The sequence below is a fragment of the Mesocricetus auratus genome, unplaced genomic scaffold (assembly GCF_017639785.1).
Source record: "Mesocricetus auratus isolate SY011 unplaced genomic scaffold, BCM_Maur_2.0 Super-Scaffold_100015, whole genome shotgun sequence".
Lineage (NCBI taxonomy): Eukaryota > Metazoa > Chordata > Mammalia > Rodentia > Cricetidae > Mesocricetus > Mesocricetus auratus.
In genome coordinates, this window is record NW_024429198.1 from 7908925 (window position 1) to 7915989 (window position 7065).

Genomic DNA, 7065 nt, shown 5'->3' on the forward strand with positions numbered 1-7065 from the left:
AATTCAGATAAGACTGGTTTCCATTCACACAGTTATCAGGTCCTTTGGATGAACTTTTAGGAAGAATTCCTTATTTACCATCTTATGCCTATACATCACTAGATATACATACAATTAAAATCAGATATCTCACAAAAAAGGGCATGTGCAAGGAGTTAAGGTCTATGTAATCCAAGTCTGTCAGCCAAAGCAAAAAACCATCGGAGACACAACTCCACTTCCTCTTAGGGCTTAGAAAGGAAGGTCCCAGAAGATAACTTGGGGCTCCTGAGTACTTTATTTGTTTGTTTATTTATTTATGGTGGGGGGAGAGGTGTCAGTTATCTCCTTCCATCATGTGGGTTCTGGGGAATCAATTCAGGTCATCAGGCTTGGCCACAAATGTCTTTACTTACTGAAGCCAAGTCATCTTGCTGACACTTTAATGAAGAAAAATCTTAAAGGTACACGTGAATGTGTGTGTGTGTTGGGTTGCACATGTGTGGAGGTCAATGGACATCATTTGAGAGTCTATTCTTGGCTTCTACAATGGAATCCTTAGTTCAAATTCACGTTGTCAGGCCTATTTGGCAAGTGGTTTTGTTTTTTTGTTTTTACTGAGCCTCATCACCAACTACCTTGAGGACTCTAATCTCAAGGAGCCCTCTGGTCTGTGGCAGTGGATCCCATCTGTCCTAATGCTTTACTTTACCTTGCTGCTTTGTAATCTGTATGAGCTTCTTCAGTTCTTTGATTTCTTGATATCATGAATCTGTCAACACTTGATCCAGACAGCAACCCCCAAGTAAACAAGCCCACAGGCTATGGAGGACTGACTGTACTAGGTATCAATAGGATGACTATGCTTCAAGGAAGCATCCTCAGGCCAGCAGCATCCACATCACTCCAAAACTTACTAGGGATGCAAATTCATATTCCTTACCTAGAGTGACTGAATCAAAAACTCTGGGGGTGAAGTCCAGAATTTTGGGTTTCCACAAGCCTATCATTTTGTATGCCTGCCTTAAAATCATGGTTCACCCCGATCCTACCTAGGCATCCAGCCTCCTTGAATGAATGAATGACATTCTAGAAGCTAAGGAGGGGTGGGAATGCCGTCGGTGGAGGGCATTCTTGATTTACTGTATTCCCACGTACATGCACAGATTGCATTATTTACCCTTGGATTTCCTCGCCCACTCCTAACCCAGCAACACGCCTCTTCGGGGCATGCATTTTTGCCTTTCATTCCAGTCCCCATCCCTAGCACAATAGAAGCCATCAACCAATCCTTGCTGGCCAGAGGATAAATATTAAAGGGGCCTCTCCTTTCTAATTGTCCATTCCCTTAACAGCTGCTTCCTGCTGCTTTCCATTCAAAGAACGTTTCCACATGGGCTCCTGCTCGGGAGCCAAGAGCTGTCTCTTCCAGCGAGTCTGAGAACAATTATCCCTTTGCATACAGGAACAAGAGGAGGCCCTGGCTTCTTGAATGCTGGTTGGACCTTTACGTGCATCCATTTTTGCTCACGGGTATCCTCTGAGAGCACAGTTATACAATAGCCCAGAACTGAACATAGTGATTATTAAACCGAGTTCTTGCTGCCAGCTCCTGGCTCATTCTCTCTCTCTCTCTCTCTCTCTCTCTCTCTGTCTTTCAGAGGCAGCTGTACTCTGGGAGTCAAACACGATCTGGAAATATGTCTCCAGGCTGCTTGCTGAGGCAAAGGCAGCTAGCAACAGCTCTTATTTGTTCTGCCCAGGCCAGAGACCTAGATAAGCCTCTTGGGCTTTCTAAAGCCACTGGATAACAAGTGATAGACACATGGTTGCAGAGTGGTTAAAAGCAAAGACATGGGGCAGGCTTCTAGCACATCGGACTAACATCCCATGCATGGGGTACTGCTGAATCCAGATGATCACAGTGTCCTCAAAGACTTTCTCTTCCTTACTGGGGGATCTTCTTTGGCTTCATTCTCAGGCAAGATCTTACAAAACAAACCAGAGGCAATGCCACATGAATATTGTTGTGTCCAAACTCTGAACCCCTAAATCACCAAAAGACCCAATCGGATGAAAAAGCAAAGAGTTTTTAATTTTACAAGTTAACTCGGATTCCCCTGTCCATCTGATACAGAGAGCGAAGCAGGAGGACCTTGAGCAGCAGCGGGGCAGGGAATATAGTGGGGTAGAGCAAGGGGAGTGTCTGAGAGTCTGTTGGTTGCATAACAACAGCCTCAGGATTGGTGCACCTCTGAGCTTGGGCAACCTGTCCTGTGCTGATTGGTTAACTGCAGTTGCAGTAAGGTTGCTATGCCTAGAGGCCCTCCCAGAGCAGTTGTTAAACTCTGCATTCCATTGTTATCGGTAAAGCACATCCAGAGCATGCCGGATAACCTCTGATTGGTTCCTTGCCACATGGAGGGTATCTGGCTTTCTAGTGTTTAAGGCAAGATTGGGCAATGTTGGGAGCTCAGTACATATTGCTATCAGGGGCCTACATCTTGCTGGGTCTTTTCTGCAGTCTGTCATAGCTGCTAAAGCAGGGGGCTGGGTGAGGGCCTGGGCCCTTCAATATCACAGGATGTCTGGTACCCATAACAGAAAGTAAACCTTTCTTTCACCACCGTGTAAGGAAAGTCCTCCATCTGATGGAAGTCACAGGAACCTTCCAGTGTCAACAATTGCTTCGGTACACCCAACTTGGAGGAGGGACATAGAGGTCAGCTGGAGGTGGGAGCCCCTCACACCACAATCACATGGGCAGAGAAGAAGCAAACTTACCCCTCCTCTCCCCCAAACCATAGCACTGTTATTGGGGGCGGGACATAGCTGTCTCGGAGGCAAAATCCACCGATACCTCAGCCTGTATGCCATGTTTTGCACCTCTGAGTAACACTTCATTTTGTTTTTTTAAAGACACCCACATACTGCAGAACTGAGTTTCATTTTCCAGAACAAGGAAGAAAAATAATGTGCCTCTACAGGAAGAAAGTGGCTGGATGTAGGTCCCAGTTCTAGGTTTCTGAAGGTGCATGTGCGCGTGCGCGCTCGTGCGTGTGCGTGCGTGCGTGTGCGTGCGTGCGTGTGCGTGTGTGTGTGTCCTTTAGTCTCCACCAGCATCAGTATCAACAATCAGCTCCGAAGCACTGCCTTTGTCCTGGTCCACCCCCACCCCCACCCCACCCCCAACTCCCACCTTTTCTTGGCCTATTTTACTGTCTTTGGTAATCTTCAGTTAGCATCTGTGATACTTTATTTGTAACAGGAAAGATTTTCTTCTTCTTTTTTTCTTCCCTCTTTCTCTCTCTTTTACTCTTCTTCCTCCAAGGATTGAATTCAAAATGGATCCAAATAACAGTGTTGCAGACAGGTTTCTTAGTATACTATCCTAGTGACTTTGTAAGCTGCAATTAGTCAGGGATTTGGATCCCTCCCTCTGTCACTCCCCCAGGATGAGCCTTCTCTTTCCAGCACTTTCCTGGCTCAAAGCCCTGGATCCATCCAGGAAAATCCTGGATGAAGTTGCCAGTATGACAATTCAGGCTAAGGGAGGGGTTGAGAGTTCAGGGAAGGAAAACCTGCTACAGCAAGATCAGAGCAAGGAGGGTAAAACATGGAGGCCAGCTTTCCCGTTGTCTTTGGGGAGCTCCCCGCCCCCATCCTCAAGTGATTAACAAAGCACATCATAGAAGGAGAGAGAGTCTTTATATCAAAATCAAGGCCTTGGTCCCTTCCTCTACTTAGCTTTTACTGCAAGTTTGAGAACTGACAAAACGATTAGAAGGCAGTTAGGGGAGGAAGAGAGGCCAGGGATAGGGTTCAGGGACATAGTGCTTGCCTACCGTGCAGGACGAAGTGGTTACAACTCCTAGCACCACAAATGTTTGGCAGGGTTGAGGTTGGGGGAGGGTAGGGGAGTAAAGAGAAAGCAAGCAAAGGAAGAAGAAGCAAGCTGTCTTAAACCTTAAACTCAAGACTGCAGCACTGCATACAAAGACGGGAAACCCGGAAGGAAGACCTTAAGCCAGAGAAGACAGAGGCCCAAGTGTCCAGCTCCCCACGGAGCTCTTCCAGAGTCCGCACTTCATCAGAAAGCCATTTGCAGGCTGGGTCAGACAGCTATTTCCTTTCCAAAACAGGGGTAAACCAGGGTGATTACAGAGGAATTTCTTTTAAAGGCATTAAGATGGTGGGTTGTAAATCTGCATAGAAGAAATGCTTGCTGATTTCAAGATCTCTACTGTGTTTATTTCTCAAGCAAATATAGGTTGTCCCATCTTGTTGACTGTGTAGCTCTCCTACGTGGAACTTACTATGTGTCATCTCCAAGGAACTCTCTATAAGGAAGAGCTCTCTGTCTGTCTGTCTGTCTGTCTGTGTCTGTCTGTCTGTCTCCCTTCCTCCTTCCCTCCCTCCCTCCCTCCTTGTGTGTGTGTGTGGGTGTGGTGTGTGTATATATGTGTTTGGGTCTGTTTTATGAAACAAGATATCATTACATAACCCAGGAAGATCTTCCTGCTTCAGCCTCCCAAGTGCCAGGGTTGGAAGCTGACATCTCTAGTGTTGTTTCATTTTTATTTTTTTTATTACATTTATTTATTTACCTGGGGGAGGCAGCTATGTGCACTTCCCCAAGCACACATAAAGGTCAGTCAACAACTGGGGGGGTCAGACTCAGGCCACCCATCAGGCTTAGTGGCCATTACCTTTAGCTGTTGAACTATTGTACTAGTTAGGGTTATCATTGCTGTGATAAAAACCCCATGACACAAAGCAACTTGGGGAGGCAAGAGTACAGTTCTCAAGTCACAAGTCATACAGGAACAAAGGCAAGAGCTGAAGTACAAGCCATGGAAGGGTGCTGCTCACTGGCTTGTTCCACATGGGTTGCATAGCCTGCTTCTTTGAAGAACCCAGGACCACCAGTCCACATTTGACACCATGTGCAATGAGCTGGGCCCTCCCATATCAATCACTAATCAAGGAAATGATCTGCCAACTTGCCTATAGGCCAATCTTATGGAGCCATTTTCTTAATTAAGATCCCCTCTTCTTGAAGTGGAGGAAAGAGTGTAGGAGCAGAGGGGATGGAGGACACCAGAAGAACATGACCCACTGAATGGACTAAGCAGGGCTCACATGGGCTCACAGAGATTGAGGTGGCTAGCTGAGGGCCTGCATTGGTCTGCACCAGATCCCCTGTGTATATGTTATGGCTGTCAGCTTGGTGTTCTTGTGAGACCCGTAACAGTAAGAGTGGGGGTGTGTCTCTGATTCTTTTGCCTGCTTCTGGGACTCTTTTCCTCCTACCGGTTGCCTTGTCTGGCCTCAAAATGAGGGCTTTTGCCTTGACTTATTGTATCTTGTTTTGTCCCATCTAACTGTCTCTTGGAGGCTTGTTCTTTTCTGAAGAGGAAACAGAGAGGGAGTGACTCTGGAAGAGAGGGGAGCTGGGAGGAGTGGAGAGAGAGGAAACTGTTCCATCTTCCTGAGGCAGAAAGATTGTAAGAGCCAGAGGGCCAGGGAGTTTGCTATAAGATTGTGTCCACTAGCAATGCCAAAAGCTACTCTCATCAAGTCTCACTGTCATGACTACATAAAGAGCTGAGCAAGGATGACATCAACAGATATGCTAAAGTGACAAGCAAAATCCGAGATCAACCCTACACAAAGAACTACAGACAACCAAGGAATGCTGAGAGCAGGAGAAATAGGCCCACCAACTAGTTACCCCATTCCAAGTGGTCAGCACTGAAACTATACATACAAGTGACAGTATACAAACTGCATAGGCTGTATTTAGAAATGCATATGTGTGTAAACATATATATATATCAATAATTAATGGGGAAAAGACCATAAATTTGAAAGAGAACAGGGCCAAAATGGGATTGGTTGGAGGAGGGAAAATAATATAATTATGTTATAATCCCAAAAGATAAAAAATAATTTTAAAAGAAAAGATTCCCAATACCCAAGTATGTCCAGGTTTGTGTCAAGTTTAGGTTTGTGTCAAGTTCACAAAAGCCAGCTGGCACAGCCATCTCTCCAGCCTCTTTGTGAGTCTTCTTCTGATATATATATATATATATATATATATATATATATATATATTGGTTTTTACGAGACAGTGTTTCTCTGTATTGTTTTGGAGGCTGTCGGTCCAGCCTGGCCTCGAACTCACAGAGATCTGCCTGCCTCTGCCTCCCGAGTGCTGGGATTAAAGGCGTGCGCCACCACCGCCTGGCATGAGATATTTATTTTCTTTTTACAAACCTTGGAGTCTTATGAAGTTTCCATCCTCCCTGCTGTCACCTTGTCAGTCTTCTGTGTTGCAGTTGTTAGTGGCAGACTGGAACCCTCCATCAAGTCAGTTTTCTATTATTCTAAAAAAAATGCCTGAGGAAAATCATTATCAAGAGAAAAGATTTGTTCTGGCTCACAATCTTAGAAACATCAGTCTGTAGTGAGTTGGTCCTATTGCTTTTGGGTCTGTAGTAAAGGACCATATCACAATAGGATAAGTTGGCACAGTTCACTCAGAGTCACCCGATAGCCATGATGAGGAGGACAAGAAAGAAGCAGAGACCATGGTACTAAAATCACAGTTGAGGGACTATGTAGTGGCATCTGGCCTTGCCAGTGAGCTTGTGGTGGTTCCACTGGGGCTTGAACCCAGGACCTTCTGCGCGTAAAGCAGACGTGATAACCGCTACACTATGGAACCAAGTACTTTCCTAATAAATACCTACTTATCATTTATCTTGGGTCTGGTGGACTCATTTAAACCCTGCCTTCAGGAACACCCCCCAAAGACCTAAATATCTGCCAATGGGTCCTACCTTTCAAAGTTCCTGCCACACTCCAGTGCTGTCAAGCTGGTGCCCAATGAGGACATTTCAGATATAGCTAACAGCACTAAGTATCAGGGATGTGTTAAAACCTATTTGTGACATAAGCACTTCTGAAGAAATCAGGAAGCCAGTCTTGGAATAGGAGAAATGTGAGGTAGAATCTTCTAACAGTTACCTAGCTATTGACACTGCACACCTCTGAAGCATACATAGCTCACAGGGTTTGCAA

General features: G+C 45.5%; 1 non-coding gene across 1 annotated transcript; it reads right to left on the reverse strand.

Moving 5' to 3' along the window:
* Positions 1-6636: 6636 nt before the first annotated feature.
* Positions 6637-6709, reverse strand: Trnav-uac. The gene has a single exon. It is a non-coding gene; the product is annotated as a tRNA-Val (tRNA).
* Between the last annotated feature and the right edge of the window lie 356 nt (positions 6710-7065).